The sequence below is a fragment of the Musca vetustissima genome, unplaced genomic scaffold, assembly GCF_032173495.1.
Source record: "Musca vetustissima isolate MV318-11 ecotype Yass unplaced genomic scaffold, APGP_CSIRO_Mvet_v1 utg31919, whole genome shotgun sequence".
In the NCBI taxonomy this organism is placed as follows: Eukaryota; Metazoa; Arthropoda; class Insecta; order Diptera; family Muscidae; genus Musca; species Musca vetustissima.
This window is the reverse complement of record NW_026877977.1, coordinates 102,001-113,955: the sequence shown is the minus strand read 5'-3', so window position 1 is coordinate 113,955 and position 11,955 is coordinate 102,001.

The following is an 11,955-nucleotide window of genomic DNA, read 5'->3' as shown; positions in this document are numbered from 1 at the left end:
AACACACACAGACAAACATTTGTCTATGTTTACACAATTCGACATTGCATCATATAATTATTATTTGTTGTGTTGTTGTTGTTGTTCGTTTTGCAAAATGCTGGAGAATAAGGTAAACAAATACGCCACATAGAACGCAAAAACAAGTTCGCCACAAAAGTTCTACCTCGTGAAGCGAAATAAAAACTATGATGGGTCTACAGTGAGCGAATAACTTAGAACGCAATAGACCTGACAACAATTAGCAGCAGCAGCGGCAAAAAAGCAAATGACGAAGTACTGCAGTGGCAATAATGCAACGGATCAGAGACGTAGTAAATATGTAAGGAAGGGGTGGGAGATCTCTTCTCATCCTCTAATGAGGGAAAAGCCTATCCTCCTATAGATATATGACCTCTTTTGAAGTTGAAGAGGTTTCCTAACAAGCATATCTGCAAGTGGGGGAGACCTACCCCACCTACACCCCTGCCTCCCGATAATTTGTTCCGCTGTATTGGATTTGTTATCTGCTTGTCTGATATTTTATAAACATAATTTATGTAATTTACGACTTAATATCACAAGTCATTTCGATTTTGTGGTGGTGGTTCTCCAAATCAATATTTTTGCAATTTTGTAAATATTTACAACAATTGAAATCGGACCATATTGGATAATCAAAGAAAAATTTTTTATATTCAAAACAAAATTATGTTGGGGCATCAATTATATTTTTAGAAAAATAAGTTGTTGCTAATTTTTTTTTTTTATAAAAATTAACCAAAAATGAAAGTATTAAAAATATATATTGAAGATATATATATATAGAACCTATATAAATCTGAACCGATTTGCACGAAACCTGACACACATCATGCTGGGCCTAATTCAGTACTCTATGCCAAATTTCGTGCATATCGATAGATATTTAGGCACTTTGGTGCACCATTTACCTTAAATCGGACGAAACTATATATCGTAGCTATATCTAAATCTGAACCGATTTTCTCGAAACTTGACATACATCTTTCTGGAACTAATTAAGTATTCTATGCCAAATTTCGTGCATATCGATAGATATTTAGGCACATTGGTGCACCATTTACCTTAAATCGGACGAAAATATATATCGTAGCTATATCTAAATCTGAACCGATTTTCTTAAATTTCAATAGAGTTCGTCCTTGGGCCAAATAAGTGACTTGTGCCATATTTCATCCAAATCGGATCATAAATGCGACCTGTACATTGTTTACAATTTAACATCTACAGGCGGGCGGACTGACGGACATGCATAAATCGACTCAGAAAGTGATTCTATGCATATTCTCAAAATGAACCATATGTCTATCTCGTTTCCTTTTGCCTGTTGTCAAACATATGCACAAAGACATAATACCTTCACCGAAAGGTATAAAAATCCACGCCTATCTATGGTCGTCCAAAAAAATTATTTAAAAAATCCACGCCTTTCTATGATCCTTCAAATAAAAACGGCGTGGATTTGATTTAAAAAATCCGAGCCTTTGGTAGCCTTGGAAAAAAATTATTTCTTTATCAAAACTGGCTTGCTTATTCTTTGGCCCGACCCCCATGTAAAAAATCGCGATGTTTCGGCCATAATTGCGGCTTCTGGAACGACCAGAAAAACCTACAAAAATTATGTATTTGGTCCATTTCATCCCCTTAATACTAACTGATCTCTAACAAACACAATAGGGGCCTTCAATGACCAGAACCCATCCTACATGCAAAATTTCGTGAAGAGTGGTCCATAACTGTGGCCTGTATCGTGTTTACAAATTATAATGGGCAGGCGGATGGACGGACACACATGTCTAGATCGACTCAGCTAGTCGAGATATGACGATCATCGGTATACTTGAAGGTGGGTTTAGGACCCAGATAATACCCTGACAACATAGTTGTGTAGGGTATAAAAATCAACGCTTGTCTATGGCCCTTGGTAGTCTTGGAAAAAATTATTTAAAAAATCCACGCCTTGTATAGTCCTTGAACACTCCGCGCCTTGTATAGTCCTTGAACAATCCACGCCTTATATAGTCCTTGAACACTCCACGCCTTGTATAGTCCTTGAACAATCCACGCCTTGTATAGTCCTTGAACAATTTGATTTAAAAAATCCACGCCTTGTATAGTCCTTGAACTCTCCACGCCTTGTATAGTCCTTGAACACTTCACGCCTTGTATAGTCCTTGAACAATCCACGCCATGTATATTTACTTACTTAGCTGGCCTTTGACAGAACTTTCGTTCCATAAGCCGAGCTTAGAAAAGATTTACAGGCGCGTCGGCCTTTTGAGCACTTTTTCAAATTTGAAAGACCATTTTCGGCGAAGTTGTCTTCGATTTTATTTTTCCAACATATTCTTGGCCTTCCTCTTCTGCGAGAAACATCAGCTGGTTCGCTTGTATATGCCTTCTAGGCTGGGGCACCTTCATCCATTCTCACAACATGACCTAGCCAACGTACTCGCTGCAACTCAATACGTTGAACAATATCGATGTCCGAGAATAGCTGGCACAACTCATGGTTCATTTGACACCGATATTCACCGTCGACACAGATCGACCCGTAGATCTTTCGGAGAATTTTTCTTTCCAACACCGCAAGAGCTGCCTCGTCTGCTTGCGCAAGTAACCATGCTTCAGATCGGCCCGTAGATATTTCGGAGAATTTTTCTTTCAAACACCGCAAAAGCTGCCTCGTCTGCTTGCGCAAATGCCCATGCTTCAGATCCATATAACAGCACGGGTAGTATCAGCGTCTTGTAAAGTTTGATTTTGGTCTGGCGGGAGGTGGCCTTGTTTCTAAACTGCTCACATAGACCATAGTATCATCTGTTGGCCATCACAATCCTTCTCCGACTGTCAAAACTGATGTCTTTGGCTACCTCGAAGCTGTAGTTCTCAAGTTCAACAGTTGGTCCGAGCCTACTGGACGTCTTGAACGTTGATACCATTAGCTTGGTCTTCTCGCCATTTACTGCCAGACCCACTTTGGCAAACTCCTTCTCAATTTGTTCAAAGGTTGCTGTTACCGCTCGCAATGTTCGACCCATTATATCGATGTCATCGGCGTAGGCGGGTAACATGTGTTGTTTGGTGTACAGAGTGTCATTTCTGTTCACCTTTGCGTCTCGTATGACCTTTTCCCGGAGGATGTTTAAGGACAAACTACCAGCTTGTCTGAATCCTCGTTCGGTATTGAAGGGCTCCGCAAGGTCCTTTCCGACTTTAACTGCTGATCTTGTGTCACTTAAAGTTATCCTGCATAGCCGTATTAATTTTTGCAGGAATGCCAAACGCAGACATGGCTTTATACACCTCTGAATGGATAGGGCTGTCGAATGCGGCTTTATAGTCGACGAATAGGTGGTATGTGTCGATGTGGTTTTCGTGGGTTTTTTCCAGGATTTGGCGCAGAGTGAAAATCGGTTCAATGGTAGATTTGCCAGGTCTGAAGCCGCATTGGTATGGTCCATTGATGTCATTTACCCTTGGCTTCAATCGTTCACACAGTACGCTGGATAGCACTTTATATGCGATGGGAAGAAGGCTAATTCCTCTATAGTTGGCACATATCGTCTTGTCTCCTTTTTTGTGCACGAAACACAAGATGCTGAGGTTCCAATCATTCGGCATGCATTTTTCTAGTCAAATTATACTAATCAGCTGGTGCATGCTCCTGCACCAGCATCTGACCACTAGTCTTGAATAGTTCTGCTGGTAGCCCATCGGCACCTGCTGCTTTATTATTCTTCAGCCGATTGATTGCTATTCTGACCTCATCTTGGCTAGGTGGTATACACTTTATACCTTCATCTATTATTGGTTCTGTCGTATCCTCTTCACCGCTACTATTTGATACCAGAAGTTTTTCAAAATGCTCCTTCCAGATCCTCAGCACGCTGTCTGTATCTGTGACCAGGTTTCCTTCTCCATGTCTATAGGAGGATAAGCCTGCACCAAAACCTTCGGTTTGGTATTTTTTCTCGTTGGTAAAATTTCCGGACTTCATTCTGACTCCTGTACATCTCGATTTGCTCACGCTCACGTTTTTCTTGTTCTTTCTTCTTTTTTTCGGAAAATATGTTTCTCCTCTCTACTTTTCTCCCGATAGTTCTCCATCGCATTACGTATTGCTACTGTCTGCAGGGTTGCCCTATACGCTGCGCTTTTCATATCAGTAGCATTATGACACTCCTGATCGTGCCACGGGTTCCTGATGGTGGTCTTTGGTACCCAAGTGTGGCTTTTGTTGTAGCTTATCGGGAGTGGACAATTCTCTGCCACTGTGCTTCTATATTATTACCGGGACAAGGGGTGCTTTCGTCAAGCAGTTGGGTAAGTTGAGCGGAGTAGGCTTCTGCTATCTGTTGTGTTTGCAGCTTTTTGACGTGCTGCTACATTAAGACGGGTGCGTACCTTGGCTGCCACTAGGTAATTGTCCGAATCGATATTCGCTCCTCGGATCGATCGATTTTTTTAATTATACCCTTCACCACACTGTGGTACAGGGTATTATGTCTTTGTGCATATGTTTGTAACAGGCAAAAATAATCGAGATAGACCCATGGTTCCTTTTGAGAATATACATAGAATCACTTTCTAAGTCGATTTATGCATGTCCGTCCGTCTGTCCGTCTGTCCGTCTGTCTGTCCATGTTAAATTGTAAACAAAGTACAGGTCGCATTTATGATCCGAATTGGATGAAATTTGGCATAGGTCACTTATTCGGCCCAAGGACGAACCCTATTGAAATTGGGAAAAATCGGTTCAGATTTAGATATAGCTCCCATATATATATTTAACCGATTTAATGTAAACGGTCCCTATATATCTTTCGATTTGCACGAAATTTGGTGCAGCCTAATCATTTAAGTCTAGAATGATGTCTGCCAAGTTTCGTAAAAATCGGTCCAGATTTAGATATAGCTCCCATATATAGTTTCGTCCGATTTCATGTAAATGGTGCCCCAAAGTCCCTATATATATTTTGATTTGCACGAAATTTGGCATAACGTACTGAATTAAGCCTAGAGTGATGTCTGCCAAGTTTCGAGAAAATCGGTCCAGATTTAGATATAGCTCCCATATATAGTTTCGTCCGATTTCATGTAAATGGTGCCCCAAAGTCTCTATATATCTTTCGATTTGCACGAAATTTGGCATAACGTACTGAATTGAGCCTAGAATGATGTCTGCCAAGTTTCGTCAAAATCGGTCCAGGTTTAGATATAGCTCCCATATATAGTTTCGTCCGATTTCATGTAAATGGTGCCCCAAAGTCTCTATATATCTTTCGATTTGCACGAAATTTGGCATAACGTACTGAATTGAGCCTAGAATGATGTCTGCAAAGTTTCGTCAAAATCGGTCCAGATTTAGATATAGCTCCCATATATAGTTTCGTCCGATTTCATGTAAATGGTGCCCCAAAGTCCCTATATATCTTTTGATTTGCACGAAATTTGGCATAACGTACTGAATTAGGTCCAGAATGATGTGTGCCAAGTTTCGAGAAAATCAGTCCAGATTTAGATATAGCTCCCATATATAGTTTCGTCCGATTTCATGTAAATGGTGCCCCAAAGTCCCTATATATCTTTCGATTTGCACGAAATTTGGCATAACGTACTGAATTGAGCCTAGAATGATGTCTGCCAACTTTCGAGAAAATCGGTCCAGATTTAGATATGGCTCCCATATATAGTTTCGTCCGATTTCATGTAAATGGTGCACCAAAGTCCCTATATATCTTTCGATTTGCACGAAATTTGGTACAGCCTGATCATTTAGGTCTAGAATGATGTTTGCCAAGTTTCGTGAAAATCGGTCCAGATTTAGATAGATATAGCCCCTTTTATTATAGATTGATTTTAAGTAATTGACGCACCATATATATTTTCGCTTGATTTCAAGTGTAATTAGGCATCAAACTCCTCATGTTAGACAGATTGACATCAAAGTTTGCACATCGTACAAAATTGAGCATAAAATTATATAGTTGCGTTTTCTAGAAGTACAGACATAGCCCTACGGATGACCTATTTATATTTGTTTGAAGTCGATTTACATACTTTATGGATAGATCTAGGTAGATTCACATTTAGATAAATATCACATATTTTATTTCATCCAATTTCATGCTAATAGTCCTGTGTAATATACCCATAGTGGTGAAGGGTATCATATAGTCGGCCCCGTCCGACTTTACTACTTTCCTTACTGGTTTTAATTTTATTTTATTTTAGTTTTTTAATTTTTCGTTGTTCGATCGGTAGAAACCCAAGTGGCCTTGTGTATATCGAGATGTTTGAATCTCGAGCTGCTAACTACCATGTTTTTTGCTGCCGCGAAGTCAATCAACCTCATGCCGCTGTCTGATGTGTCTTCATGAAAGCTGAATTTTCCGACGGTAGGACCAAACTCATTTTCTCTACCTATTAAAATCTCTTAGCAGAATATTAATGTCATGGTCAGGGCTGCGATCATATGCTGTTTCTAGGCGCTCGTAAAGTAAGTCTTTGGTCTGCTGTTGTATACTTCTTCATGGAGGCTGAATTTTCCGACAGTGGGGCTAAAGATATTTTCCCTTCCGATGTTTGCATTAAAATCTTCTAGCAGAATTTTAATGTCATGGTCAGGGCAGCGATCATATGCTGTTTCTAGGCGCTCATAAAATATGTCTTTGGTCTGCTCATCTTTATCATCGGTCGGAGCATGGGCACAAATGAGACTGAAGTAGAAGAACTTCGCTTTTATACGGATTACAGCAATTCGCTCATCTACTGGAGTGAATCTGGAGACGAGGTCTTTTATTCTCCTGCTAACCATAAATCCGCAGCCAAATTCATGTCTCGTTTCATGGCAGCTATAATACAGGGCGTAATCTTCTGATTTTCTTACGCCACTCCCTTTCCATCGCATTGCCTGTAAGGCATTAATATCGGTTTTGTACTTCTTGAGTACATCCGTCAAAGCGAACACTGCGCATGTTCTGTACAACGTGCGCACATTCCAAGTGCAGATTCGCAGATCGTGGTATTTTATACATTTGCGGGGTTCGTCAATATTAGGTGGGTTTGGTTTTTTTTGCTTTTTCATATTAGGTTCGGTTTTCCGAGTGTGGGCAACTAACCCGACGCCTCAACCCATTTTTTTATATTTTTTATGGGTGGACTTGCGGCACATATTAGCTCACTACTTCATCGAGTGATGAAAATAGCTACCCCTGGTAGCACCACGGGGAGGTCAGTGTCCACGATTGAGATGAAAGATGGACCAAGATAAGCCTGGACTTCGCCATGTTAAAGGCAATCAGAGCCGTTACTTGGTATCTATCATCCCTTACGACACCCCCACGCCTTTGGTGGTCATGGATAAAAAATATTTAAAAAAATTACCCATTGCTGATTTTGTGAATCCGAACTTTTTATACCCTTCACCACTCTGTGGTACAGGGTATTATGTCTTTGTGCATATGTTTGTAACAGGCAAAAGGAAACGAGATAGACACATGGTTCCTTTTGAGAATATGCATAGAATCACTTTCTGAGTCGATTTATGCATGTCCGTCCGTCCGTCCGTCCGTCCGTCTGTCGATGTAAAATTGTAAACAAAGTACAGGTCGCATTTATAATCCGAATTGGATGAAATTTAGCATAGGTCACTTACTTGACCCAAGGACGAACCCTATTGAAATTGGGAAAAATCGGTTCAGATTTAGATATAGCTCCCATATATATATTTAACAGATTTAATGTAAACGGTCCCTATATATCTTTCGATTTGCACGAAATTTGGTACAGCCTAATCATTTAGGTCTAGAATGATGCCTGCCAAGTTTCGTAAAAATCGGTTCAGATTTAGATATAGCTCCCCTATATATATTTAACCGATTTAATGTAAACGGTCCCTATATATCTTTCGATTTGCACGAAATTTGGTACAGCCTAACCGTTTAGGTCTAGAATGATGTCTGCCAAGTTTCGTAAAAATCGGTCCAGATTTAGATATAGCTCCCATATATAGTTTCGTCCGATTTCATGTAAATGGTGCCCCAAAGTCCCTATATATCTTTTGATTTGCACGAAATTTGGCATAACATACTGAATTGAGCCTAGAATGATGTCTGCCCAGTTTCGAGAAAATCGGTCCAGATTAAGATATAGCTCCCATATACAGTTTCGTCCGATTTCATGTAAATGGTGTCCCAAATGTAAATGGTGTCCCAAAGTCCCTATATATCTTTCGATTTGCACGAAATTTGGTACAGCCTAATCATTTACGTCTAGAATGATGTCTGCCAAATTTCGAGAAAATCGGTTCAGATTTAGATATAGCTCCCATATATATTTTCGTCCGATTTAATGAAAATTGGGCAACAAAGTCTCTCTACATCCTTCGATTTGCATGAAATTTGACATAGAGTACTGAATTAGGTGCTGAACGATGTGTGCCAAGTTTTGAGAAACTCGGTTCAGATTTAGATAGAGCTCCCATATATAGTTTCGTCCGATTTAAGGTGAATGGGGCTCCAAAGTCCCTCTTTATCTTTCGATTTGATTGAAATTTGGCACAGAGTACTGAATTAGGTCCAGAACGATGTGTGCCAAGTTTCGAGAAAATCGGTTCAGATTTAGATATAGCTCCCATATATAGGTTCGTCCGATTTAAGGTAAATGGGGCACAAAAGTCCCTATATATGATTCGATTTGCTCGAAATTCGGCATAGAGTACTGAATTAGGTCCAGAATGATGTGTGCCAAGTTTCGTGAAAATCGGTTCAGATTTTGATATAGCTCCCATATATATTTTCCTCCGATTTTAGGTAAATATTGCACCAAAGCCCCTATATATCCATCGATTTGCACGAAATTTGGCATAGCGTACTGAATTAAGTCTAGAACGATGCGTGTTAAATTTCATGCAATTCGGTTCAGATTTAAATATAGCTCCCACATATTTAAATATAGATTTAAATATAGCTCCCACATATAAAGTTTTGGTGAAATCGGCTCAAATTTGGATAGAGCTACCATATATATTATCTCACGATTTTTAGTAAATGATACACCAAGATCTTAAAATGTTTCTGATATGCACAAAACATACTGAAATTAGTATAACATAACCTGGGACAAGTTCCGATGAAATCGGTTTAGATTTTGATATAGCTTTCCGTCCGATTTTAAATTAAGTAATTTAGTATATGTTGCAAAGTATAGTATAGGTTGCAGAATGACATGTTTATGGATCCAATTTCATTTTACTGGTCCTTCAAAAATGCGACAACTCTTAGGATTCATCGGTTGAATATACCCAAAGTGGTGAAGGGTATCATATAGTCGGCCCCGTCCGACTTTACTACTTTCCTTACTGGTTATATTTGATTTTTTTTCTTTTGCTTCTAAATAATTGTTGGGATTTCCCCCCTGACCATTTTCTTATCGCATCGAATTAACCGCAAGCTATTCTCAGTGCCACACCATTGACGTCGATTATAAAAAGAAATTTATTGTGGTAGGACTTCCACAGGAAACAACAATAACAACACGATCTTCAGAGTGTGTAGGCTGGCTGTTTGACCAGTCACTTCAAACGTCAGCAACCGCGATAATTTATCATAACGGTAAATTCCGACATTACTCATATTCGTATGCAACAATTTAAAAAAAAAATAACAACTAGACGCCCAGCACCTTTTAAATAAAACACATGTTCGATGAAAAAAAACTAAGACCGCACACTAGCCATCCATACTGCCGAGGTGCCTTGAAATGCTGCTGACCATGGCCATGGGGTGGTTTTCTTTCATTGCCTTCCATTACACACAGAGTTCAGTTCTATGTGGTCTGTTGCATTAATCTGTTTTCTGCAAATCTGCAAGAATTGGATACGGAGGCAATCCCAACAAAACTGTGGCCAGGGTTGCCATATGTATTACTATAAAGGAGGAAATCGGCAACAAGATTTTCTGTGGAAGGATTCTGGGCCTCTAAATTTTAATATAGCCCCCTAATTGGAAAGTAAAACAAATTTCTGACATTGAGCCTCCTTAGGCCTCTCAGACACCTCCTTTCTCCCGAATTTTTTTTTCTTCAAAAATCTCCCAAAACAAGTACCCCTTCTTGCCACACATTTCCACCACATTGGCAATCCTGCCATTTAGAGTTCTTTATGTTTGGCTGCAACATGTCGAAAACTCGTGCATGGCCTCCACGTGTTGAGTGTTTGGTCACAAGACAACATCAACGACGTCGTTGCACTTCCAAGCCTTCTCCTGACAACGAACTCTCTGTTCGGCTCTGCTCTGCTCGTCGCAGTTGTTTGGCAACAGAACAGAACAGTCAGTGGTGGCAGAAAGAACACAAAACGCATTCATACTCCCGATTCGAAGTGAATTGACCGGAGGAGGAGGAGGGGTTGGAGGGTGGCCATTGTGGCGGCAACAAGCCGGGTTGCAATTTCATTTTCCTTTCTTTGTGCCGGATTGTGTGCACACACAAATGCGGTTGATGGCTGCTGCTGCTTCGGGAGCACATTGCACGATTGTGGTGATGGGTAGGTAGGATGGGTTCTACATGCAACATGAATATGTCAATGTCAATGCTGCTCAGCCAGCCAGTCAGCCATCCATTGATAACACAATGACATTTGTAACAATAGTAAAATGTAACGGAAATAGGGAAAGGGTATGGGATGGGATGGAGGACCAACCCCATTGGATTCGTAGAAACAAATATGAGTATCAGGGGAAAGGATTTAGATTTAAATTTTTTTAAAGATAATTTAAAAAAAATGTTATATTTATAGGTCCTGTGATAGGCGTGGATTTTTATACCCTTCACCACACTGTGGCACAGGGTATTATGTCTTTGTGCATATGTTTGTAACAGGCAAAAATAATCGAGATAGACCCATGGTTCCTTTTGAGAATATGCATAGAATCACTTTCTAAGTCGATTTATGCATGTCCGTCCGCCTGTCCGTCTGTAGATATTAAATTGTAAACAAAGTACAGGTCGCATTTATGATCCAATTAGGATGAAATTTGGCACAAGTCACTTATTTGGCCTAAGGACGCACCCTATTGATATTGGTGAAAATCGGTTCAGATTTAGATATAGCCCCCATATATATTTTCGTCCGATATAGGCACCAAAGTCCCTATATATCTTTCGATTTGCACGAAATTTGGCATAGCGTACTGAATCAGGTGCATAATGATGTGTGCCAAGTTTCGTAAAAATCGGTTCAGATTTAGTTATAGCTCGCATATATAGTTTCGTCCGATTTAAGGTAAATGGTGCACCAAAGTCCCTATATATCTTTTGATTTGTACGAAATTTTGCATAGGGTACTGAATTAGGTCCAGAATGATGGGTGCTAAGTTTCGTGAAAATAGGTTCAGATTTTGATAGAGCTCCAATATATATATATATATATATATATTAGGGTCCCCCCATTTAGGGTCCCCAGAACAAAAAAATATTTTAAATAAATCCACGCCTATTTAGGGTCCCCAGAACAAAAAAATATTTTAAATAAATCCACGCCTATTTAGGGTCCCCAGAACAAAAAAATATTTTAAATAAATCCACGCCTATTTAGGGTCCCCAGAACAAAAAAATATTTTAAATAAATCCACGCCTATTTAGGGTCCCCAAAAAAATATTTTAAATAAATCCACGCCTATTTAGGGTCCCCAGAACAAAAAAATATTTTAAATAAATCCACGCCTATTTAGGGTCCCCAGAACAAAAAAATATTTTAAATAAATCCACGCCTATTTAAAAAAATAAATCCACGCCTATTTTAAATAAATCCACGCCTATTTAGGGTCCCCAAAAAATATTTTAAATAAATCCACGCCTATTTAGGGTCCCCAGAACAAAAAAATATTTTAAATAAATCCACGCCTATTTAGGGTCCCCAAAACAAAAAAA